The 27,316-nt window shown below is 41.3% G+C and overlaps 1 protein-coding gene across 6 annotated transcripts in view; it reads left to right on the top strand.

The window, feature by feature from the left end:
* Positions 1 to 27,316, top strand: part of TSPAN4 (tetraspanin 4) — a 396,192-nt gene that overhangs the window by 47,937 nt on the left and 320,939 nt on the right. For 5 of the 6 annotated variants that reach the window (XM_085224349.1, XM_085224346.1, XM_085224350.1 and 2 more), the window contains exon 2: positions 13,718 to 13,811. The gene's annotated coding sequence lies outside the window, so the exon portion shown is untranslated. Of the gene's footprint in view, positions 1 to 9,799; positions 9,834 to 13,717; positions 13,812 to 27,316 lie in introns of those variants that run through there. The other variant, XM_031553462.2, reaches the window with a different exon arrangement.

Genomic DNA, 27,316 nt, shown 5'->3' with positions numbered 1-27,316 from the left:
CAACTGAAATGTTTTCAGGAGGATTATAGCTATTAAACAGCTTGAGAAGACCAGTAGAGTCTCCAGAGGGTTAAATGGCAATTTTGACCTTATGGAAACTTTACTTGCTGATCTCACAAAGGAAGTGTTAGCTGAACTGAGAGAGAAATCTATAATGGAATTACTTCCAGCCTCACAGAATGTACGTTGCAGCAAGATCTACAAAAGTTGTGTGCTCCTTAAAAAGAAAGCAGGAGCCAGAGGGTAAACTGTGCCTTCTCCTCCCTGATGGCTTCTTCATTTTGTGGAATCAATCTGTACTCATCCATGCTAACGTTCACTCACTTGGCCATGGGAATATCTCACAACATGCAACAGTGATTACATCTGTGATCAGGGGATAGGAGCTCCTTTTGTTGAATATATAACACTTACTGTCCCTGCTAGAGGAGTATAAATGTACTGCTTTAGCTTTATCGTCTAGTAGAAGGAGCACAATTGATACCAATATCGGCTATTCATATTCTGCAATTATAACCCTAGTGATTTTTTTCAGTGAACTTTTTTCAGTAAAATGTTACTTTTTGGTAAATGGACTGGCTCAGTCAATGCAGAATGACTACTTTGATTAAGCAATGCTGATTTCTTAGCTAAAGGGAAGTACAGCTGTTTGTTGTTAAGTGAGTATCTTTTATTTAAACACATTTATGCTTTCATGAAAGGACCGTTCTTCCAACTCATTGTAATCCTTTTGAATTCATTCTTGTGACTCTTCCTATGAGGAGGGGGGACTCTGTATATGCTGGTCACCTCTGCTGAGAGGTAGTTGGCTGCAGCTAACAGGCTGCACAGGGGAAGGATGTGTTTGTTCTGAAAATATTCTTGTTACTCAATAAAGAGGCCCAAAACACCCTTGTTTCCGTATTAATCCCTTGACAAATGCTGCTGACCAATGTAACTACAGCTCCGTTCAGCAAGTGAGAGGTGGGAGGAGGTTGAGTTTGCATTTAATGCTTCTTCTCTCTGTACTCTGGCTTTTAAACTGGAGTTGTTAACATGAGGGCAGACCCACAGGATGGAAGCTGCCTGCAGTTAGTGTCTTGGGGTATGTGCACTGCTACTCCAACAAAAGTTCTTAAAAATCTATTTATTTATATATATGAAAAACAACAACAACAAAAAAAACACTCTGAGGGGGTTAAAGCATAGTGAGAGTGAACCACTGCACTGCTCTTATAAAGCTGCTGTTGTGGTTTGGGAGTATACAACAAGAAGAGTTGTCCTGAGCTGGTGAGACCAGCCTCTTGTTGCATGCTGTGACCTTCCTTATTAATCATAGAATCTTAAGTTTGGAAACGACCTTCAAGATCATCTAGTCCAACCGTCCTCCCACCACCATTGCTATCACAAGCCTCTAAACCATATCTCATAGCTCCCTGAACACTGCTGGAGAAGGTGACTCCACCACCTCCCTGGGCAGGCCATTTCAGTACTTGACAACTGTCTGAGAGAAAAAGTTCTTCCTTATGTCTAACCTAAACCTCCTCTGGTATAACTTGCAGGCGTTTCCTCCGGTCCCGTTTGTTGCCTAGGAGAAGAGGCCAAACCCCTCCTCATCACAGCCTCCCTTCAGGAAGTTGTAGAGAGCAATAAGGTCTTCTCTGAGCCTCCTCTTCCCCAGTCTAAACAATCCCAGCTCCCTCAGTTGCTCCTCATAAGACTTGTGCTTCACACCCCTTACCAGGTTGGTTGCCCTTCTCTGGTCACATTCCACATTCTAAGCGGTGATGTGCAGCCCTGTGTGTTTAGGTCTCTGTTGTTACTCCTTAAAAAGGTATCAACTCTGTATTGCCTTCAGGTAGCTTCAGTGGGTGAATAAATGCAGGATGACCTCTGCTTATTTTGCTGTATTCCTCCTGCTTTGCTTCCATGTGTATTGTTTCATTTGTTACCTGTTTTTTTCCTCCTTCTTCACTGGACCTTTAGATTGTTAGTTTATTTTATCTTACAGGCACAACTGAAGGAATTTAGGAGAAATGGATCTGCAGGAATTATCTTCACAAATCCTCTTTATTACAGGTGCCTAAGATGTCATGTATTGATGTGCAGTTCAAATCCATTAATTCGCAAGGCAGAAGGTTGAGCAAATGAGTCTGGAGCTCCTCTGGGATGTCTTAGAGTGGGAATTTCTGACAGTACTCCAGAGAACTGTTACCACAAGTGTGCACGGGGCACACCTCATCTGTTGCAGATTGAGCTATAACCATTTATGTGGGTGACGTTTGCCTGTGCATTCAAGTTGTGAAGTCCAGGTAAACATGATTGTTTGCTTTCAGGTAGAGGGAGGATGAGCGAGAGAAAAAATCTAGGTCTACAGCCAAAATCCTTCCTGACCTTTTTGCATAGTAAGGAAGACTGGTACTCTGCTCTTAAAAGGGGAAAACAGTCTTGGAGCGATAGTAACAAAAGAGGCATGAGCTCAGTTCTTTCTTTAGCTTTAAACATCTTCTGTGATTATGAGCAAGACTTTTAGCCGACAAATCATTTTCTATTTTCTCCTAAGCTTTCCTGTGTAAGCTGTGATGTTTTTGAGGCAGGGTTGGTGTGCTTTGCACTAATGGTAGCAAGCATACAGGAGGGGAAGGGCCCATGCTGTGTTGCCCTTTCTGCTCTCTTGTGCCACTGGCTCTGTTGCAGTAGGTACAGCAAGGGCATGGAAGAGACTGAAAAGTGTGGAGATCTGAAGTGGCACTTCAGAGGTATTAATTTTGGAGGAATATAAGGGTATTTTTAAGTATTTAGAATTTCAGATGTTTTCAAAGTATGTACATAACTTTTTTTTTTTAGGTTACCTCATGAATTCAGGCTATGCCTTTATTCACCTATTTTCAGAGACAGCATTATAAAGGTAAAAGGGAGATCTCATTGGTTCATGGAGAATGTCAGACTTTAGGAATAATGAGAGAAGGAAAATGTTTCTGAATTTACTTTGACTAAAAGCTGTATGTGTGAATTGGTGTTAGCAAAGCCTTTACACTCTGTGCTGCTGCTTCGTAAATGCTGACAAGTAACACCATTATGGGCACTTAGGGTGGCTGGACTGTGAGTACAGGATACTGATCTACGGATTATTTTTTCCTTAGAAAAAGATACCCCCCTGTGCCAGCTGTATTTAAAGCTATAAAGAAAAGTTTTGAAAAGCTTGACGCAGCAGCTGTCATAATTTACTGTAATATCCTGCTGTTTAGGATAGTTATTGAATGTGTTACTTTCCTTGGATATCTTGAGTCAGATCATTTGTCATTATAAATGGACCTCGCTTAATGGAACTAGGGGTAAGTCCACGCATTTCGACCCTACTTGAGAACCCACACCCTGGTGGGCATAGCAGGGCTGTGCAGGGATGAGGGGTGCTCAAGGTCCCTGGTTGCTTTGTTGGTAGTCTGAATTAGGGAGGTGAATCTCCAGAGCAAAGTGCTTTCTTTGATGGAAGGAGAATGACTTCTACTTTGAGACTCTCTTCCCTCACTTCTGCTCCTTAATTTCACCAATATTTGCATTTTCCTCCATCCACACAGTGCAGGGAGGGCACAGCTATGTATATATTCAGGTCTTGGAAAATATATTACCAGTTCCTTGTATCAGAAACTGAAATGCAATTGCAGGTTTCTTAATGATATTTGCAGGGAAGTAGAGGAAACTGGGAATAGGTAGGTTGATAAAAGTAACTTACATTGACAGACTAAGATATAGAAAAGAACTAGTGTGGAAACCGCTGACTGGATTCATGTTGACTAGGGATGAAATTGCACACCTGGCTTGATGCTGGGAATATTATGACATGGCATAGAACAGAGATGAGAAACAACTTATATTTCCAAGCTTGGTTTTGTTTCTTAAGCAACTTTTAGCAACTTATAGTTCACAGCCTGTTCATAATGAGGAACTACTTTCTTTCAGCCAGACTTCCCTCAGCTTCCCATGGCTGACTTTCGGCTCTTGTTCTCAGCCTGCTGTGAGGTATTGTCCCCCTGCCTCATCTCCCACAGGCTGTATAATGTTAAAGCAGACCAGAAGCAACAGGATGTTATCTTCATAGCAGGAGTTTGCTTATATCTTAAGTGATAGAAAGTTTTGACACAGCCACAGCATATTTCTGAGTTATAATCTCACCACAGGTAGCAACAGCAGTGTTTCTCATAGCTGAAGATTAAATACATGCTTTGGCTGACCATCTGCTCAGGGCAGGGACCGACTCATTCAGGGGTTTCAGACAGCCCTGGTGCATTGGTGGTGCTTGCAGTGTTCTGTGAACAGGCCTTTTCATAATGAACCTGCTTGGATTCTGATGAGGGAGAAGAATATAGTGTTTTATTGAGCTTCAACTGCTGGCACAATGAAGCTTATCTTTTCCTTTATGCTTTTGTCAAGAAAACAATGTGTATTATATGACGCATGAAATGTCTTACTTGAGGTATCAGTTTCGTCCTCTGTAGTCTGTGTGTTTGGCACTTGTTTTTGATTCAGTGGGGAGTGTGCTGAGTGACTTGACTTCATGTAGCTTCTGTACAGCACCTCATAAAATTCTTAAAAATGTTTGAGGCCTTTTGTTTTCATTAGAGCAATACATGTTAGTTGTAATGGTCCGGCATCAGCAAGAGTACGGCACTGACTGGACAAAATGATTAGGAACATGTATGAATCTCAAACTAGAGAGCTGTCTTAGACTGTGTTGGAATAATATGAAGTCAGAAGAGTGAAAGCAATTGGCAGAAAATGCTGGAGAGAATTAAGGAAGGACTCTGTGATTTTTATTAATCTGTAGGCCTGGTATGATTCTAACAAGAACATGTTGGTTAGCTGTGGGCTGTTAAAATACCAATAGTCAGTGAGCGGTTGAGCGGTTGTTATCCCTGCAGTTTAATTTCCACTTGTAGCATTTAGTCCACTTGACCAAGTCATGTGTAATTGTGGCAAACCCCAAGGCAGAAGGAAAACTGAAATGTAATGCTTAAAGTGTGGATTTTCTTTTTTTTTTTCTTTTTTTTTTTTTTTTCCCACTCAATTCTTGAGTCTCTGAGATGGACACTATCTTGTCTCTATCTTGCTCTTTACATACACGTATTTCTATTTTCCCCTGTTTTCAAGCATAAGCAGTAATTATTTGTATGATGTACTGCCTGGTGCGGCACAAGCAAAACCATAATTTTCCATAGTTGGATATAATAAACAATAGAAATAATCTCTGCCAATATCTATCAGAAGGCAGATTTTTGGTCCCAAGATGGAACAATTACATGCAGTATTATCTTCCTTGTATGTGAGTACTGAGGTGCAGAGGAGTGAGGACTGGGTTTTGTTGATACTGACTTGCCTGTGTAACAGAAATCAGGAGGGGAAGGTAAAGAACTGTATCTGTTTCCAGGTTTAGTTAATACTAAGGCAGTGAGATGTTACTATAACTGACCTGGTACAAAACTTTCAAAAATCATTAAAATGATGCTGATTTCTAAGCCATTTAAGGTCTCTTAACTGAGTATAAAATAGATACAGATAGATAGATAGAAAGATAGATAGAAAGATAGAATTGCAGTGTTTTAAGTCAATCTTTGTTTCTACAGTAGTACTTAAAACAAACATAGAAAACAATCTTGATTCTTCAAGATATGCATTTGATTTTTCTAGGCTCAGTGGAAACATCACATTAAAGTAGTTCATCCTCCAGATGGTAGATAGTTGAGGCAGCAGTGACACTGCAACACAGTGTATAACTTTAGCATCTTTATTATAGCTACCTAGCATCTAGCTACTGGCTTAGATGCTTTCTAAGCTTTGCAAACAAATATGCTTTGGAAACTGATCATGCCTGAAAGGTGAGTGACTTCTGTATGGACTCAAATAAACTTTCATTATATTGAGTCTCTTGTCAGTGGGACTGAGTGTTTGAGAGTGCTGCCTAAGGTGGCTAAATTTTTTGCAAGCCTTCAGAAGGATAGGGAGGAGAAAGGTGGAGAAGGTGTATAGTCCTGAGAGTGCACCATGATAAGAGGAGGTAAAGTGTAAGTTTAAGAGGATTTTGCTGGAACCAAGCTGGACATGAATGCTCATCCTCCAGAAAGAGACTCAGGCCTGAGATCATCTAGGGAATTCCAGCAGTAAGGCTTTCAGAAAACAGCTTCACTTGCTGAGATGAAGAGCTGTGAAGGGTGTGAGTGCTGCTGTCCTATCCCGATAGATTTAAGTTCTGCTCTGCTTTACGTGCTGACACAATCACGTTCGGTGCTGACTCCATTTGCCAAATATCAGTGCTTTTAAGTTACTGCACAGCATCTCTTCATTTGCTAAGTGCCTGCTGTTGCTGCACTGAGTTTTGATGCTGGTCCAGCAAGGGCACGTTACTTTGTAATAGCTGGCTGATGTGCTCATAGCTCTTGCTATGTTGTCCTGCCAGCACTGGGGCGTGTGGCCAGATCTGCTTTCTCTGTGTCGAGGTGGAAGATCAGAGCAAAGGGAATTGCTGCAGCATGACATGGAAATCTTTTATTTGGTTTGTGTGGTTTGGATGATTGGTTTAAGAGAGCAAAAGATATCTAGGCTTGCCTCAAAACTGGGGATGTTTTGTTGCAGCTCTGTGAAATTACCACAAAGGGCAAAGATAGGATGGGTGTTTTTCCTCCCTGGAAATACCGTGGTAAAACTTGTGTTGTAGTTCATTGCTGTGGAGATTTTTCTGGGAGCAAAATATATCTTAGTTTTGTTGCTGTGGATACGTGAAGATACCAGTCATTCTCAATCACTAGCTTTTTTATTCCTTTTTTAAGTACAAAAAGAGGAGGAAGGGAAAGAAAAAGAAATACTTTGCAGAAATCTAAGCAGTAAGCAACTTACAGTGCTGTGTCCTTAAGTGCTTCACTTGATTGATTGGGTTAGGGATTTAAATGACATAAACTGTTGTTGTTGCCATTAAAATTTCCTTTACCTTCATTGGCTTCTTTTTCTGTCTTCCTTACTCTTTCATGGGTGCTGTTGAAGATTTGCTCAGGGTGTGATTGTGGGGTGGTATTTACCTGACTGCTGCTCCCCATTGAGCTGGGGGTGTGCGGGAGCATTGTGGGGGGGCTTGGTTCAGCTCTGCAGCAGACTGCTTGGAAAGGTCACTTCTGCCTTCCTATATGATGTGTTGTGGTTTATCCCAGGGCAGCTTGATGTGTTAGTGAGACTCAGTGTTATGCTGCAACACTAACTGGGCTGCTGAGAGGGCATGGTGTAACCCAGGGCCCTTAGCTAACAGGCTGTCAGGTTGCTCTGGCAGTGCTGTGTTAGCCTTGCTCAGAGCATTCCTGTGCCTTGTTCTTTGCCTGGGCAGTGGGAAGCATCCTGCTGTTGCTGGTGTTCCTTCCTCCCAGTGTCCTGGGTCCATACTCTCTACAGTGTAGGGTGGATAGCCCTCCTCCTGCTCATAAGGGTGGCAGGGACAAGCGTATGGAATACTGCGATACTAGAAGAAAGATATCAGCTCTCTAGGAACTGGAATACCTCCTTTGGAAATACTTACGATATCTAGTTAAAGACAAGCGAGAGACAGTTGGCTCTGTCTAGTGTATTTTAGGAGCTAAACACCTGTCATGTTTTTAATAAACATCCTGTGTTTCTGAAGCCCTGGAACAGCTTTAAGATGACAGAGCATGCACTGAAATGGATGCGTTTAAACAGTGCTGCGTCTCTATTTGTGGGTGACTGTATATGAAATTAAATACATTATCTGAAAAAAAAACCTACTTAATGGTGAATTTGAAATAATAGCAAGTCAAATTAAGACTTAAATTTTCTTTATTTAATAGCCCTTGAATTAAAAATTATGAACAGGCGTAGGTCTGGCTAGGGCTTTAAAGGGAAAACAAGTGCTTGAACCACAGGAAATCAATAGCTTAATAGTCTGGAAAAAGAGTTTACCACAATATCAGGACAACTGGTGAAAGCAACAGCCTATTCTACAGGTATAGGGACAGTACTTGTCATTCAGCAGGTTTCAGTTGTGCCATGAGCAACTTACATTATGAGATGGATTGGGAATTGAAAATGCTGTGCAGCTTGGGCCGTAAGGGGACTGAAGAAAAAATGAAGCCAAGGAATGTGAGAGCTGTACTGGAGTGAGAGAGTCAGCCACATTTCCTTGCTTTCTTTCACTGTAGAGGGAACTATTTTTAAATACAATTGTACATGTAAAATCTGTTCGGGTGAACTTTCTTCTCCTACTGAGCTATCAGGGCTGGGGTAGTACAGGTAATAAAGTTGGTTAAGGTGATGCTTTTTGCAAATTTCAATTGGGTTTCAATTTTCTTCCCAGAGCAACTTGACATAAAGTGAAAATTTTAAAAACAACCAAACCACCACTACTCCAATTCTAGTAAGACCAAAAACCAAGTTTTAAATTGCTGATCTTAGCCAAGGTTTTATATTTTGGGCTTTTAATCACCTGGTATATTTAGTATCACTGAAGCTAATTTATTATTAGCATATGTCACAATAGTGCCTGAATTATGAATGAACAGTCAGCACAGAAGGAGAGCTGCTGCTCATGTGGGTCATAATGTGCCCTGTGGTGGCTGAGGCTGGATGGCTTTGTGTTGCAAGCAGCCCTTTCAGTTTGGTGCTGTTCCCTCTGGGTGCTCACAGTTCCATAGCCACATTTGTGCAAGCCTAGGGAGAAGAGAATAATAGCCATGTCTGGGAACTTCAATAAATGATCTAGCCCAACATGCTGGATTTCACATATTACTTTACGGTCATTAACAATTTCTGGTCCCACAGCAACTTATTTAATTATAATAGCACAGATAGCTTTAAGTTTCTTGAAGTTACACTCTATACAAAAATACTGAGGAATCTGCTACCCTTTTGCCTCCCATGTAGGTTTGCCTAGTTAAAGATAAGCTGGCCTTCTCAATTCACATCCTAGCCATGGGATGGATTGTTCAATGCTGACTGTATCTAGAGTGCCCAATGCGTGTAAGAACTTCCTCACCTTTCTGCTCTATACTTGGGAAGAAGGAAACTTTCTCATGGATCAGACTGAGGCAGGGGAACAGAAAACAAGGATCACTGATCTTTCAGCTTTCAGTGCTAAGCACTGAGCACAGATGCCTTTGCTAACACCGACAGAATGAAAATACTTAAAACCTTTTCAAATGAATATTCCAGGCCATGTAATTCTATCTGGGAATACTGCTAAAAGATTAAACGTGTGACACATGGTTATGTTGCTTAATACAGTGCTGGAAAGTGTCCATCTAGTGTTACAGTAAGGCATACAATAGAGTAAAAAGTGGTAAAATATCTTGCAGTTGGCCAGCCATGTAGCTGTACTCTGAGTCAGCTGCTTCTGAATAAACAGGATCTCTTGTCTGTTTACTAGGTTCTGTAACTGTCATTGAGTAAAGCAAAGGTGAAAGAAGAATATCCCTGGGGCTTTAATCTTGGACGGAGAAGAAATTTCTTTAGTTGTACATAGATCTCGAAAGAGTATAGGATCACAGTTCATCAGTAATGTTTGCAGCTCTGTGCTGTCTCTTGGCATTGGGGATGTAGCTATGAGCTGGAGCTTCATCGAGTTTAGTGTTTACTCAAGGAAACTGAGATGCAAGTATGTTATAGGCAGATACTATGGACCTTGTAAAGAGCAACTCTGAAGAACAAAATCAATCCAGGGCCCTTGGTAATGAGAGAAGCAGATGTAGGAATACAATTGTCAAGGTTAATGCTGATGTAAGGAGCTTCCTTAGAAGCTTCCAGACTTTCCTTAGCTTCCTGTGGCTGACTTTCGGCTCTTGTTCTCAACCTGCTGTGAGGCTGAAGTGAGTATCAGTATTTAATTTTTTAATATGTAGTTACATATTTTTATATATGTACATGTAAAATATAATCTCTCTATAGATTAAAACAAAGCAAACAAATACCCAACAGATAGAGGGTTTTTAGGAGAGTTAATTTACACGTTGAAACTTGAGCAGATACAGTGCTTGTCTATTAGCTTTGCTGGTTTTTGTGTACACGGTGCTGGGCATGAGTATGGGGGAAAGATGCAAATTGTCTTTTGTGAGGCTGAGGAGATGCCTTGCTTCAAGCAAAAGGAATTAAAAGAGGAGATTCCAAACAGAATGATACCAAGGTGCCAAGTGAGATTTTTGTTTGAGGAAGAGTGTGTGTGGGCAAAAAAATGTAAATATTTGCAGTAGGTAGTGATGGAAGGGGTAAAACTTTCCAACACTTATTTCTGTTAATTTTCTCTTACAAACAAAAAGCAAGCAATGATCATATCTGCTTGAAAAGATATTTCCCATAGCCTCTGGTATGTAGTAGGACTTCACAAAATGGCTGGTTTTTTTTTTTTTTTTTTTTTTTGCTTGTTTCTTTGTGTTATGAGCAAGACTACAGGCTGTAAGTGTCCCAGTATAGCTGCAGTAGTTGAAAGGGCAGAGACTGGGAACTGACTCTTACCCCTGATTGAAGTTGCTACCCTCATCTGTGTGGCATGTGATGTTTGTGCATGTTCCCTTCAGGACATGGAAGTTGGCTTGCTTTGCCTGTGTGTGTCCTGTGTGCCATTGTGACAGAAATCAGAAATTTCCCTTCCCTGCTCTTCCTGGCAATGTCTAGCTCTAGACACGGGGAAAAAAAGTCAGTGTGTCATACTCCCCTGGGAAGAGCCAAGTAGGCAAAGCTTTTACTATTTTGTAGGGCCAGGACTGCTGTCTGCATTGGTGATGGTTCTGTTTCTCACAACTGCTGCCCCAGTGGGAGCAGCTGGACAACTGCCAGATTGTGTCTTCTCTTGAGATGTAGAGGGTGAGTGAAAGCAGTGGCATGGTAGAATGTGCTCATTAGGCTCAGAAAAATGCAAATTGAAGTAATGTTAGCATGTTTTGTTACTTAGCTTCTCTGAACTGCCAATAAACTCAGGACAGCATTAGGGAATCAACAAAAAGATGTTCTGTATCTCTGCACATCAGCCAAGAAACCTAGTTTCTAGAAACACAGCCATCAGGAAACAGCCCTCCTTGAGTCATAACAGAGTCATCTGAACCTCTGTGTCTGACAGTAACTCAAAGCAATGTCCAGGGAAGAGCACAAAAATGTAAGGGTGTTTCAAAGTAAGAAAACTGGAGAGCAGCAGGGTTCTTGCCTAGCTGAGTGTGTCCCAGATCCTAGAAAGCTGAGCTGCCTGTGGCAGGTCTTTAATCAGACAGTTTGAATTTGAGCATTAGGACTTGATTCAGCCTCTCCTGCAAAGCTGTAATTTCCTCACTTAAGAACCTGTGAATTGAGCCTGAAGAAATCTCCTAAACACTTGGGAGTTGTCAGACTTTTCCCTTTAGATGGACTGCAGGTTGCACCGTGCACATCAGAGAGCCAGGAAGCATTTAACAAAGGCCTGGACAGAGAGATTAAACACATGCCTCTGGCTTCTGGAGAGGATGTCTGGTATAGCTGGCTTAGGAGGGGAACAGTATTGTACTAGTCGGAGTTATACTGTAGCTGACACTCCTGTTATTATTTATGTAATGCTTTGAGGCCCTGTTGTACTCAGTAACACATAATAAATAAACATCTTGTAAAAGACAATCCCTGGATTATCCCTGGAGACAAAAAAAAAAAAAAAAAAAAAAAAAATTGACCTGAGAATGAAAGTGGAGATAGGGCAGACAAAATGTCTTGCCTGGAACCCCACTTGCAGTGGGTTGCTGGCTGAGAGGAGGGAAATGGAGCCCTGGCCTCTCTGCTTGTAGTGCTGAGGCCTTTGCTGAAACTACAGCCACCTGGGCTGGTGCCTTGGGTAGGTCAATGACTGCGTGTGCAGTAATGGGTCCATATGGGTCCATTCAGAGGAAGATTTTGGACGTTTTCTATATCGGAGAAGTAGATTTACATGAAACATACTGAAACCAACCTCTCTGATTAGTGTTACTGTACTTCTGATGGCATGAACAACCTCTTTGAAAAGGCAGGGTTAGAGGCTGAGTACTCTTACATGACCTGGTTTTCACTGACATTGTTTAACAGGAGTGATGAAGGTGTGGTGGTACTGAGTTTTGTGTGACCACATGGGCTTATTGGAGACACTGTTGTGTCTGTGCTTCTGCACCTTCTCTGCCTTAACTCCAGAGCTGGTCATAGACTGTGTTGAAAGCATGTGTGACTGTAATAGAGGTACAGCTTTTGTACTTATTCCTGTATTTCTATAGAATGAAAAGATGGCGGCAAGATGTGATCTCGTACATCTGTGCTTGTGATCTTAGTGTAGCATCACACTAGGTATTCTAATGCATGGTCAGACTGGGCCAAGTCAGCAGTCTGTCTAGCTTATTTTATCGTTCATAGTAGCAAGGCATACCTGTTGAATCAGTCAACACCAGCCCACTGTAGTAATGGGGAAAGAGGGATTTGTTGGTATCCTTATTACTTCAGCTTCTAACTTGCTCTTGCTTGATGATTGGATTTGTTTTTCTAGGAAGAATCTTTGCTGCTATGAGTCAGTCTGGCTTATAAGGATTTAGCTTTCAGCTGTCTTTTGCCTTATAAGGTGATGTTGCTTCTGGTATTTGTCAAGTTTAAAAAAATATTTGTAATCTAAAAATTGTCAGGCAGCTTTCCTCAAGAAACACTTGATATCCACTTCCTTCATTCTTTATGGGTTATTTTTCTTTTTTTCTTTGGAGGGAGAAGGAAGGGAGATTGGAGAGGAAAAACAAAACAACAAAAACTCAAACCAAAATAAGGCAACATCCAGGGAATGCATTAATGATGCTCCTCTGGGGACTGCTTGATTTATGTCGCAGTGAAATGTCAGACAGCAATGTTCCTTCACATACCAAAGATATAGCTTGCTTTCTGTTATGTGGATTTCTAGACCATCAAGAAGATAGTGGCATTCAGCACCTGCAGTAGTGAGATCTAGGATTCTCTGTTTTATTTAGCTTCACAAGTCACACAGGCAAATCAGCCACAGTTGGTCTACAGACCAAATGTCTTTGAAATATGGGGGAAAAAAATTGCAGCCTTTGTCAGGAGAGATGTCAGTGTGTTTATAGGAGCTGGGTTTTAACCTTAAGTAGGTTACAGGGGTGCTGCATTGTGCTTAGCTAAAAAATCTCTGCAGTTCCAAACTTAACATTTAATATACATCAAAATTGCTGTGGCAAAAAAAAGGAGTGTAATTCATCATCTGCTGTGATAAAGCTGCAGTGGATGAGGAAAGACTTGTTTTTAAGAAATCTGTCTATACTACAGACCTTACTACCTACTTTCAGAGGTCGCACTGAACCACCGATGTTGCATTTGAGCATTACTAAGTATTTGAGAATAGCTATAACCCTTTGTGGTGTTGGTGTTCTTCCCTGTGCAGCTTAATTTTGTGGAATTTTAGTATTCCCATTTGGAAGATGCCTTTTGCTTGTGGTCATTTGCAGCATAAGCCACCCCCATCGATTAGGGCAAATGCTTTGTCAAAGTTTCAAACTTTGAAGAAATGTCCAATAAGTCAATCAGTATTTGGTGACTTGAGGTTTCATTTTATTGATAAACTTGATTGAAGCTGAAGAGTGTGTGAGGAAGTACACGGGGGGGGGAACAGCATTGTGAAGTAGGCAGCTGTAATCCTGGATTGAAAAGTGCTCCTGACGTGACTCCTTATTACTGCCTGCCTGTTTTACTCATAAATGTGTTGTTTTGTCTCTTGCAGAGGCGTCATTGAAGGGCTGGCCATTACTGGTGTGGAAAATCAAACGCTACTTCCAATTGCACCGTCTGTACCATCTGTAAAACCACCAGTCACAGTGAGTTTCTCCTATATGTTATATTTTCCCCAGTGAAGATTTATGAACTGTAATCTGTGAAAATATTCTCTAAAACTTGTTCATTCACTTTACTACCACAAAAAATAAACTGATTTACCAATTCCAAGCCAAATGGATATTTAACACTTGTCCTCCTCAAACTGGATTTGCAGTACTTCTGTGGCTACCTGCAGCGTGGCTTGGGATACGCGGTTGACAGATAAGCATATACTTTGATTGTTCTGGTTATTCATCCACTGACCAAGATGAGAATTGGATACAGTATTCTGTTCCTGCAAACAGCTTCTGAAGGAAAACTTCTTTAAATGAGAGAAGTTGTTGCTTAGCCAATGGAAATTGAACTACTCTGCTAGTTCCAAGTGCCAGAAGCAAACACATCATATTGTTGATAGCTGGTAGTCATAGGCAGAGACAGGAGAGAGGAGAGGGTGTCTGAGTGCTGTGGTGTTTCTGAATTTGTTGTTAGGTGTACTTTTGAAATGAGAGGCTGGGTTTTTTTTCAGGGCTGTAGGAGAGCTGGCTGATTCAGTGCTATTTGGATACCAAAGATTAAAAATAGTGGAGTAAAAATTTTTGACTTCTACCTAAACAAAACACTGTGAAGAAAATGCTTCTCTAGTCCTACCACTGATCTCTGAATGTCCGCATAACTTGTCTGTGATGCTTTTGTCAATAATTCCCTTCTGTCAGTAACTCAGTAGAGCAGACTCAGGTGATATTTTGCACTGCTTAAAATGACAACAATTGTTCTCAAAGCTGTCTCTGGTTTTGTACCTTATATGGGGAATCTATCTGCACACATAGAAGGGCAAGAGTAAATCTAGGCCTGTGTAAATGTTTGTTTTGAGGAAAACATGAGGACTCAATGGACAACTACAACAAAAAAAGGTAAGTGCTTGAGGGAGCTGAAGACACGTGCAATTAAATACTGCTGAGTATTGAGGTGGCATAGATTGGGTAAAAGGGAAGCACTTATGCTCAGAAAACTGGTTTTCCTGAGAAACAATGACAAGAGCAAGAGGAAACAACTTTTTAAAAGGAAAGGCCCCATGATCTCAAAAAGGATATAGGAAAGAGAATTGAATACAATGTGTATTACTAGCCTCTGTAAATACTGCCGGTGCATAAATTACATAAAATATAAAAACTGAAAAAATGCACTGTCTAGTGAGCTTTGTTCCTTTGGAAGGATGGAGGCAGTTTGTAGTGTATATAGTGAAGAATAATTATTAGAAATTGAATACTGAGTGAAAGTAATCGTTTTAATCAAAAGTAGTTAGAAATTAAGCAGAGTCAAAGGAAATGTAGCTGCTCAACTGGAAGACTGCTTCTAGTGCTGCAGATGTCCTCTAAGATGCATATTTAATGTATTAGGAATATTGATCAAGGCCATGGTGTACCTTGATTAGTGCTATTTTTCCTGATGGTTGTGATAAAAAATCAGCTCTTTAAGTTCCTCTACTTATTCTGTGAGGATGAGCAGTGGAGTTACTGCTGGTGTGATATGGAACTCTGATATTGTATCAGGTGGTTAGCTTGGCTCCTTTTTATTTCTGATTTAACACAATGCAGAAATAAGTGCTTTAACTGCAAGAAATTGATAGGCTGTGGGAAGCTCAATTTCTGTATTCTCCGTTGAGGTTGTCGTGTAAATCTGCAAATGAACTTTGCCTCTGCTAAAAGAAGCATGATCTTGTCACTGAGGCTGCACGTTTCCTTTTTTTTTCCTTTTCATAATGAATGATGAGGACTGTGTATGGATGGGAAGTGAAGGGAAGGTTGCATACCATGCCGGTGATGCTGAGGTGTCAGTATGGCATCCTGACATCCACTGTCCTCCTCTAAGTGCCAGGTGTATCTCGCCTCCACCTGTTAGAATATTCACTTCAACCCGGGACACCAAAGGATGCAAACAGCTCTCAGGGTCATGTTCATGTGTCTGTGTTGGAATACTTAGCCTTGTGTCCTCATGTCTGCTTAACTCAGATGGTCTGGCTGTCGTGCATTGGCTTCCCGTTGGGTTTGTGGGAAAGACTTTCGCCTTCGCTTTCCAAATGTCACCACTCTTTTCTGAGACTGATTATTTCATAGCTGCACAGACTACCTCAAAATAGATGCTATCCCTGGTGTGTCGATGAGTAGCATCTTGATAGGATTGACAGCTATAAAACATTCCCTCTGAACTCTGAGATGAAAGCAAGCCATTGCCTTTCTCCATCCAGAGATGTTTGGTTTCTTCGTGAGTTTTTTGGTTTTTTGTTTTTTTTTAATTTTAGTTTTTTTTAATGCAACTCATATCAGATGCCATAGCAATATCTATGGCAGCATGCTGTGATGCTTCGTGCTATAGGAAACTGGGAATAGGGAAATGAAAGGCAACTCTGCCAAGCAGCTTCAATCTGTGTTGCTGGGACAGTACTAAGGACTCTTATGGCATTACCTGAATCTCACTGGTGTGAGAAGGAATAGGGTGTAAAATCAAGTTTGAGTTTACATGTTGAGGTTGCAAGGATGCTCCTTGGGGCTTGATCTGCTTACTTGTTAATGATGTGATGTACAGAACAGAATAAAGAAATCTGTTTGGGTCTGTGCTGCAGAGATATACACCAGCCATGCTTTGGCTCCCAGCCCAGGGTGAAAAGGATGGCTGATGACATGCTCTTCCAGTGTTGACATTTATTACTGTAAGGGAGAGATGTGACTTGGGTCTAAGGCAGGGATAACAGTGTGAGTGCTTTTTAATGGGAAGGTGGATTTTAGGAGATAATGTAATTTCTGTTCCACAATAAAGGAAGCGCCAGGAATTTTTACTTCATTCACTTTCTTAATTTTTTTATTCAATTCGGACTCCTAGCAGTGTCCTTCCATCTTAAAATATGCTGGTAGTTAAAAAAACTTTTATTATGTCTGTGATTTGTCCAGTCTCATAAGCTGTTCCTCTTCATTCCAGAAACTTAGAAAATGCAGGAAGATGGGCTGTTCTGCAGAAATAACTCTGTATTTGATCCTTATGAAGGTGTCTGGAAGAACTGAAAGCAGCGTAGGAATTTGGAGGGTCGATTAGTTGCATTCCTGTTTCAGCTGGTTTATTCATAGCTTTAACTTTAAAGCAAAAATAACTATTTTTAGCTTGCCTTTTTTTCTCCTCCTTATTAACACAAACAAATGTCTTACTCAGAGGAGAAGGTGGAGTTGGGAGGAAGGAAGGGTGGAATTGCTTCATTAAATCAGTTTTGTGTTCATCAGCACACAATTTCATTTTCGCATTACAGTTCTGAGTACACAAGAGTCACTTTACGTTTTCCAGAGAGGGAAGCCTTGTGTGCCGAAGAGGAGAGTGAGGGCCTTGGAGACAGCGAGGCAGTTATGGAATGCTTATGATTTCTGTTGAGTTTTCTTCCTCCATGCATGTGTTTTTTTTTTTTTTCGTTTGTTTTGTTTTTTGTTTTTTTTTCTGGTTACCTCTGATAAGGTTTGTTGTTTCCAAGTTCACTCTCTCGTAGCTCCTAGGTTGCAAGATACGGGCCATTTAGATGTTGTTAAAGCAGTAATGGTAGATCTTCTCCATGAGATCCCAGTGCATATTTGGTGAGAAATAAGACTATGTGTAGGAGGTGAGGGTCAGAACTAAGTCATTTTAACAGGTACACAATGGAGAGGGGATTCGAGCTCTCTTGTGTCTTAGTATATGTGTTTTGATAGTTTCTTGTAAGTAGTTTCTGATTTAGAGAAAGAGGCACTAGCACCTTTCTTACTAGTATATGACTTTAGCATTAACTTTTAATGTGATTACTTATTTTCATGTAGAACATAAGGGGTTGCTGAATCTGAAGCCTGTAGATCTGATCTGTAAAAAGAAGTGCAAATCCTTTGAGACTGATTGACAACCTTGCAGCCAGTGCTGTCTGGTCAGTGTAGAGCACTGCTGCTTGATTACCTTGAATCTCCTGGGCTTCGATGCTCGTTCTTCAGTAGTTGTTGAAGGCTTCTCCTCCCTCTATTAATGAGAGCTGAATGATTGTTGCTACAGTATGTCTGTGAAGTAAGAATGGAAAGCTGCTCACGTTATGTGAGTGTACAGGCTACTCAGCACTGTGTCTCCTAAATAATTTCTTCTTGGTATGTATTGACCCTGTTGTGTGTTCTCCTGGCCTGAGTCGTAGAATGCCCTGGGTTGAAAAGGACCACAATGATCATCTAGTTCCAACCCCCTGCTATGTGCAGGGTCGCCAGCCACCAGACCAGGCTGCCCAGAACCACATCCAGCCTGGTCTTGAATGCCTCGAGGGACGGGGCATCCACAGCCTCCTTGGGCAACCTATTCCAGTGCCTCACCTCCCTCTGAATACAGCTCTGCTGGAGTACTGGTGAAGAACAGAGGTTGTGTCTATTTAAAAAATGCAAACCTCCAAATCTTCTGTAGAAATAAAATAAATCCTTTCATATCTACCCTCCCTCCCCCACATCAGAGGGTTCCTAGTTTTCCTCTTGCTGCTGTTACTGTGTATGAGTTCAGAGCTGGAAAAGACAACCTGACTTTCCAATCCTCAGTCCCAAGGAAGGCTCCCTACTGCTGAAGATGAACATGAGGCAGGAGTCCTTTCATCAGACTTTCAGATTCTCTTACCTGCTTTCTTCTTGTTTTCCACTTCTCCCACTGGGAGGCTGCTACAGAGAACAACTGCTCCATACTTGGATTTTTTCTGATCTCTAGCACAGAACTGTTCATAGTTATCTTGTCTCATGGCTGCACCAGGATCACCCTATGGGTTAAAAGCCTCTTTGTTCCTTGCTTCTTCCCTCCTCCCCCCAGTTTATTTGCACCAATCCTGTCTCTTATCAGGCTGTGTTCTACCAATTTAAACAAGCCATGCTCTCATGAGATAGGCCTCTTATTCTTAGCAGCACTTCTGTACACATTCTCATTTCAGTTAATCATCTCTGAATTATAGTGTGTCAAGTACTGTTCACAACGAGTGTGTGGGAAAGGTCTGCTTTCAATACTGCTAATTTCATCATCTAAATGTCAACTGTGATTTAAGCTAGATCACATGTTTGAGAGGGATCTTCTGGTCTTGCTTTGAAGACATCCGTAATGGGACTCCTTCCACTTTAGGGTGTTCTGTCAATGGTTACTTTGATGTTTAACTAGGTACCTTAATTTGAATTGGCTACATCTTGCCAGTGCATCTTGAAATGCCTTTCTTTGTTAGTTCACTTGAGTCTTTTACTGTTCAGAAATCCAATTTTCTTGTAAGAGCGCTTTTACTTGTAGACTATGTAAAGCAATCAGTAAATTAAATGGATTTAAATTTCAGAGTCTGAGCACTCCCATTTCAAGAACGGGTCCCTTTTAAGGTATCTTTCAGTATCCAAAAATGGCTCACTATTATCTTCCATCTCTGGATGACACTGGGCACTGCACCAGCAAGAGTATATGCAAAGAATGAAAATAAAGTCCATTATTTATGACCTCTCTGAGCTTCCTTGGCTTGTGTGAGGAAAGTGAAACTACTTGGAAATACTTCGCCTCCCCCTGGATTTCTGACTTCTTTGAAGGTTGTCTTGATCTTTGTGAATAATCTTTGGCTTATGCGTTTGATTTCATGCCAGCAAACTAAATCTTTCTATAATGCGCATTCCTTCAGGGTTTGTATATCTTGAAGATTTGAGGGATTTCTCCCACTGTTCCGTGTAGTGCTGTTCCCCTTCATCTGGCATGGAAGAACAGCAGGATATGGTTGTGAGCAAGGCACAATCTGCCATGTACAAAGTCGGGGTTTGTTACCTGGCTGTGCTGCAGGCTCTCTGCCTGTCTGAGAGTGAATTGCACAGTTGCTTCCTGTATCTGCCTTTAAACTAGGGGCAATGACACTATTCCTGGACTAGCTGAGGGACTGTGCTTTCCTAAATGCTTGAGGTGACATGTTCTCTGACTGCTCTTCTGTTGGAGTTATAGTGATGGTAGTCAAAGCGACCAGTGCAGATCAGCTGTTTGCCCCTGAAACCTACCTGAAACTGGTTGCGTTATTTTACCCACAGAATGGTGGCAAATGGCTCAGTGTCTGAATGGAGATGCTTGACATGCCTGGTGTCTGTCAGGGGTCAGGACTGGGACCAGAGCTCTTTAACATATTCATCAACGACATCAATGGTGGGTTCAAGTGCACCCTCAAGTTGCAGATGACACCAAGCTGGGGTACGGCATGCAATTCAGAGTCACCTAAACAGACTTGAGCAGCAGGTCCAGGAGAACCTGCAACCCCTGCTATTTAATACAAGCTGGGGATGTACAGATGGAGCACAACCCTGCTAAAAAGGGCCTGGGGATACTGGTGGTTGGCAAACTGGATGTGAGCCCTTGCAGACCAGAAAGCCAACTGTATTCTGGGCTGCATGAAAAGAAGCATGTCCAGCATTGTGAGGGAGGTAGTCCTGTTCTTCTACTCTGTGCTGGTGAGACCTCATGGAGTACTGCTTCCAGATGTGGAGTCCTCTGTACAGGAGAGATGTGGACTTGTTGGAGCATGTCCGGAGAAGGACCACAAAAATGAACCAAGGATGAAACACCTCTGTGAGAATAGGCTGAGAGAGCTGGGGCTGTTCAACCTGGAGAAGGTTCTCGGGAGTCCTGATAGAGGCCTTTCAGTATCTAAAGGGGATAAGAAAGGAAGAAGGAAATGAGCAGACTCTTTAGCGGAGTCAAGGGGAAACGGTTTCAAAGTATAAGAAAAGATACTTAGATTGGCTCTGAGGAAGAACTTTTTTTCTTGCAATAAGAGCGGTGAGGCTCTGGAACAGGTTGTCTAGGCAGGTGGTGGAAGCCCAGTCCCTGGAGATGTTCAAGGTCAGGCTGGATGGGGTTCTGAGCACCTGATCTAGTGTAGGTTTCCTTGTTCATTGCAGGCAAGTTGAGCTAGGTGGCCTTTAAAGATTCCTTGCAACTCAAACGATTCTATGATGCTATATAGCTGAGTTTAAAGTTCTTACATTTGAGAGTTTCTTAGGTTGCTAGTCATTAATTTGTCCTAAAATTAAGTAGATACCCTATGTCTTTTTATTATATTTTTTAATGGATATAAGCTACCTTGAGGGTTTTAATGAAAATCCCAGCATGAGAAAATGAATTGCTTATTCCTCCTTATTCTTTCAGAGTTTTGGTCCACATCTAAATGACTTTGGCAAAATACTTTCAAGCATTTAACCTCCGTGATCATAATTTTATTTATAATAATTAAATTCTTAGACAATTACAAGCTTTTGCCTCTAGAAAATGCTTGTGTGCTTGTCCTGCTAGATTGCTTTACTGGTCTACACATACAATTTATCTGATATGTATGCTAAGAAAGCACCCCATCTTTAAATGTATTCATCTTCTCTTAGATGGCACCCATTCTTGTGCTCTGGGCATCCTTTGTCACAAACTCAGCCATTAAAATAGCTTGCCGTACATCCTATTGTCCTTGAATAATTTTTCACATGTACAATTATAGTACCTTCTAGTTCCTTTCTTCATGCTTTTAGGGACAGAAAAAAATGTGCTGCTGCTTTTAAATGTATTCTTCTGCTATATCAAATGTAATGCTAAAGTTCATTGTGCAGTTCTCTTCTAGTCACTTGCTATAGTCCTTTAAAAGTGCAATTACATAATTTATATGAATTCAGAAGGAGAAAGTTGATTTCTGTACCAGCTTTTTTTTTTTAAATACTCTGTGGAAGCTTGGAAAAATGCAGGGAAAGAAATAGGCATTTGAAATTGAAGTTTAGATTGGACTGTTTCTCACATACTCCACATGTTTCTGGAGTCTTGACTTGCATTGGTAGGAGTAATCTCTCAGTTTTAATAATTAGCTGCTTCTGGGTTATGATGCAATGTCCGCATAATTATTTGTCCTTGACAAAGATTGGTGGTCAGTGTCTGGATTAGTTTGAGTTGAGAGATGAGCATAACCCCCTCTATATTTAATTTTGAATATGTGCAAGGAAACAGCCTTCTGTTTACAATTTAGTCTGAATAAGACTGATTTGTTTGCACCACAGAACCATTCACGAGCTTTAAATAGCAAGCAACTCATGATATGTAAGTGCTGTACAACTCCAGAACACAAAGATGGTCCCTAATTTCCCAAAGAGAAATAAATGACTGCTGCATTAACAAATACTCCTGCCTCTGTAGAGATGTCATGCTAGCTGTGCTCAGCCCTTCCAGAGGAAGGGAACACAAAGTTTGTTATAGGCTGGTGAGAGCTCTGCTATCTTTATATGCAGTACTGTTGGTGTGTTGGAGGTATTTAATGCTTCTAAGATGCTAGCATGCACACAGGAGGCTTCTTGTCCTGAGTAGCATGAGGAGAAGGTGGTAACCAGTCCTGGCTGTGCTTCTTCCAGAGAACCCCTTGCAAGTGAGCAGAGGGGCTGTGGGCTGCGCAGATTGCTTTTGCTACCTGCTTCTAACCAAAAGTGCTGTGCAGCCTGAGAAGAAAGTGGTAAAGGGACATCCGAGGCCCTTCAGCTGGGACCCTGGTCAGTGAGAGTTGTATGAGTTCTTCTGCTGGGGCGCAGATTTGGACACTTTCAGTCCACATTGTTAAGTTATATTTTAGGACTCCCTTGCCTTGTTCACCTATTAAAAAAAAAAAAAAAAAGTTATTTTAACAGAAGCTGTGTCTTATCTTCCCCTTTGCACCTGGAAGCAGCATTTGAACCAAGGATTAAGAGCTGAGGGACAGTCCTGCTGACATGAACTTAAGGGAGAATTTTGAAGAAGCAAAACTCTTGTCTTGAGAATTTTCCTCTGATGGCTCTTTTCATGCTTTTGAGCATCAGTGGAGTGCTGCTTGTATTAATCTGCAGACTCAGGAATATAGCGTAGCTCTCATTTGCATTTTGTGTGTATTTGAAAGGCTATCTCTGCAACTGTAAAGACTACATCTTGATTCATTTTAATTGGTAACATAGATCGTACAGAAACTCAGGACTTTGCATTCTCTGGAGTAAAATTTCCAGTCAGCGCAGAAAGTGGATTCATTTTTGCAAACCCATGTCTGTACTTGAATCTCAAGTTAGGTGCTGCAATCAGTTTGACAGTCAGTGCAATGAATCCACTATTACCTTTAAATACCTAGAGACTTGCTGTCCACATTTGACTGAGTTATATGGGCTCATCTTCCAGTCAGTAAAGAGAAATAGATGTTTTGGGATGCAGTTCATCTGACCCCTTTTTAGACAACTGCTTTAAAATGAGATGTGTTTTACCCTGGAAGTGCTTATTTCTCTGTCAGCTCTAGCGGTGGTCTAGGCAACTAGACAGAAGTTCATGTCAACATTGGCTCAAATGGATCCCTTATAAAATGCATACAGTTTTAAATTTAACTTATTAGGTGTATTCAGTAAAGCATTGTCCCTAACCAGCAGACACGTCCTTGTACCCAAGAAGCAGGTTGTGTGCTGTAATTTCTTCTGTTTTAATTCTCCATCTCTCTATTTAAGTGACTGAAAATTTTTCCATTGTGACAGGAGCATTGCCTTTAGAAAGCTCATTTATCTAAACAAATACTTTCTGTGGTATTTTTCCACTAGCGTTGGCCTTTTGCTTATCTATCTTAGAGCTGGATTAACTTCAGAAAGGCAAAAGTGCCTCGTATAGAACTCCAAGGCACATTTATTTCTTTGACCAGTAAATCAGTATCATAGCTCCCTAGGGACTGGGAAAGAGGTATATTATGCTGGAGTCGTACTTCGGAGTCTACTTTCTTAAATGCTGAATTTCCAAGGAAAGGTATAAATCTCCTTTTGTGATGGAGAAGAATCTATATGAAACACTTTTCAGTAGCCTTATTCTCTTTGTGTTCATGCTTTGCCTCTCTTTTCTGCCTTCCTCCCTTTCCTCAGGTGCTACAGTATATTATTGTCCTTTGAGGTAAGCGTAACTTCTTTGTCACTGTACGGTACACATTTGTATTCAGGGGGATTTTTTCCTGTGTCAAAGCCAGTATTTCGTTGCTTTGTAACCTTCTTGGAACCCTTCAGCTAATATTTCTCGTCCTCTCTCTTTTATTGACTGTGGTACATTGAGTATTGCTTCCCTCCCTAGTAATTTTTTCGATTTTATTCATGATAAATACATCCATTTTAGGAAGCAGCAAAACCCATTTACTAAGAAAAGCAAGGCTGGTTGTAGAGGCTTGATGGAAGCGGCAATAGGAGGCACACTCTTGAGTCACATTTGTTTTATAGACGAAGTTTAGTGTGCAGCACAGAGGCGCACATTCTGGCTCTGCAGGATCTTTCTGTTTGTGTTCAGGTGGTTTCTTCTACAGTTTGAGAGGCTGTGCTGAGCTAGGCTGGTTTAGTTGAACAGAAAATGCAATGTACTGTGGTTCAGTTCTCCACTCTGGTGCTAGTTCAGTAGTAATCCTAGATGCTTTGTTGCTTCTGTGCCTCTTTTTTTTTCCCCCCACCATTCCTGTATGCTTGCTTTGCAAGCTCTGTCAAGAAGAAACTTCATGCTTTCAGCGCCAGTACAAAGGATGATTTCTATTTTTGTTTTTCTCTCCTTCTGCTCCGTTTTGGAGATATTCTGAGGAGATGCTGGAGTTCCAATAGCTGAATATTGTTTTCCTGATACTTTTTTTGCTTTCCTTCCCCTGGTCACCTTGGGCGTATAATCTTGGCACAGTCTTGTCATATGTTTGTTTTAGAAGACTGGAAATGTACATGGCATGTAAGGAAGGAAGAAGGACTCACCTGCATTGCAAATATCAACCACTGTGTTTAACGTTTACTTTACAGCAGTCCCTATTTTGATAATCTTCTCTTTAATTTATAGATAATCCAAGCCCTTGTTCTGCATCTCCCATTGGCATTCTCCCAGCCTCACAAGGACGCAGTCCAACCAAAACTGGAAACATCTGCCCTTTATGACTGTTGAGCACTCAAGAGTTTTGATACCCTGCTTTGAAAGTGCTGGAAACAAATGACAAGTCTGTCCACGGAGCAAACGAAGAAAAACATTCAACACTGGAATTTTTCAGGATGAAGTATTGGTAGAGAGCAGTAGGATAGGTAGAGAGCAGTAGGAGAGAGTTGGTGGTAGGAAAATTTAGCAAGTTTAATATTTTGGGGGATGTTTTAATTGGATAGGTTGGGAGAGAGAGAACATGATGCTGGAAACAAGTCGTGGAGTCCTGGGAAGAGGGAGGGAAAGTAATTGTAAACATGACCAGCAAAATAATATACTTCATGAGCAAATTCTATTTAAATGTAAATTACCCAATGTGATTTTTTTAGTGGAATTTTTAGTAGCATGGTGTGGAAAGACAGAAGTATTTTTCCTATATTTAAATATGTGATTCAGACAGCTGTAGAGAGCCGCCATCCCCCTTCTCTCTACCTCTTCTCACTTAACTTCTTTCCTTTGAACTCCTTAGAGCCATTCCCTGCAGCGATGCTTCCAGGTAGTGACAGCTAGGATGTTCATTTGAGTCACCAGAGCGCTGTCAGGGCCAATTAGCATCCTAATGACTGGCATGTACCTTCTTGATAACATTCAGTCTGTGCTTTATACCAGGGGACCTAGCCTCTCAAGAACCCATCTTGTCTCATCTGGTCCATACCAGTTGTATAAACTTGTTTTTTTCCCTTTAAAAAAAAAAAAAAAAAGGAAAAGAGGAAAAAGAAAATTTCCATTTTATCTTGTCTTCTGGGTCCCAGGGACTTTGACATAGAACAAATACACTGTCCTTCCCTTTAGCTGGAAATGACAAATTTTGGCTATGGGAGAGTTGAATCAAGCAGCTCTTTTTACAGCTGCTGAAGAATTGAGGATGGAGCCTCAGTTCAGGTTAAGCAAGGCAGTATTTGTTCTTTAGAGCTGTGTTGAATAAGATCAAAGAAGCCATATAGTCTTTAAACTTTAAATGCCTGGTCAGTACTGATACTGGCTAGGCTGGTACTTTCCTGAAATTACTGCTACCTGTTGTTTGGCTGTCTGCTGCTAAATCTGCTTCATAGTGGACCAGCACCTGCAGTTGAAGCTGTGCTTTGGTCATTCAGTCAAAATAGGGCTGAATGCTGTGCTGAGAGCTTTTCTGCAGCATAGACGGAGGCACACAGGTGAGAAGGTTTTGGGGAGGTTTCACAGCTGCAAGGTTGGAGTGGACAAAGTATAAGCCTGTCACTCAGGCAACCTTAACAGGTATGGAGTTTCTTTGTGCTATGCTTTTCTGGGCTGGAGGGGGAGCAATGCTTTGGCAATAGCAGAGTTAAATGCTGACATACGAAATCACTCAATTTCTGTGCTGTTTTTTCATTTAGTGACAACTCATTTTTTCCAGAGTAACTCATGACTTCTAGTCTTCAAAGTCAGTTTCTTGTTGTTATTGTCTAACCCTGCCCCATGTCCGCAGCTCTCCAAGAGTTTTAATGAAGTGCTGTGATGCCATGGCCAGCTGGCTGGCACACTGTTAGTGCTGGCACAGCTACACTAGGTCAGCTGGAGGGAGAGGTCAACAATTTAATGGTCCTTAGGAGAAGCCAAATAGCCTGTGATGCTGTCAGGAGAAAAAAAAAAAAAGGTGCACAGAGCAGTGTGTGCAGTGGCTGGACTGTGCAGCAGGCAGAATTTGTTTGCCTTTCACTAGTAGTGTAACTTTTAACATTATAGATTTGAAAGATACTGGTAAGATGTTAAGCACAAAAAATTCTGTTCCCCATTAGAGACAGCAGATCCCAAATGTGAGCTCTGGAGACTGAATGAGCAATAATTGTTGTCGTTAGAAAGGTCATTAGAACTTCTGGAGAAACACACAAATACCTCTTCCACCTCCTATTTAAATTATGGTCATAGATTTGATCTGCAACATCAGAAGAACTTGATGCTAAAAAAGATGCAGATAAAGGACGGATGGAACACTGGTGTTCCTTCAAGTATTTGCGTGTACATCTTTATCTCTTTTGGATGTATCACTTGGAGAACTAAACCTATGTCCTGAAGCCCATTTTAAGAAGTGCTGTTTATAATGCCATGGGAGCTGTTACACCTTAGTTTGTATGTACTGAGACTTTTTTTCCCTATAGTAGTCTGTTTGCATACCTAATTCTGACTTAGAACTGTTCTGTGTCACTCAACAAAGTAAGGAAGGTAGCTAATTCTGTGGCTGGCTTAACAAGTACACAGTGCCCTGCAGCTTTCCAGCGTATGCACCAGAAGTATAAGCTGTCAGGCTAGGCTTCAGGAGCTCTGCTACAGATATTGGCTACTCTGCATTGTCTCTTAGCAGCCAGGGATTGGTTCATTTGTCAATGCCACAGAGCCATAGTGGAACCTGAACCAGTCCTCCTGTGGTGAAGGTTTCCCAGCCTTCAGAGCAATCTGGTCTGTGCGATATTGAAGCCAGAGTCTGAGTGTGGGGGCTGAGGCTTGAGGCTGATCTCCAGGTGCTCTGGAAAACATAAATGTAGTTCATGTGACTGGATGTTATCTA

Source organism: Meleagris gallopavo, chromosome 5 (assembly GCF_905368555.1).
Source record: "Meleagris gallopavo chromosome 5, MGAL_WU_HG_1.1, whole genome shotgun sequence".
NCBI classification, from domain to species: Eukaryota; Metazoa; Chordata; class Aves; order Galliformes; family Phasianidae; genus Meleagris; species Meleagris gallopavo.
Note: the sequence above shows the minus strand (reverse complement) of the source record. Positions and strands in the feature narration are given on the sequence as shown.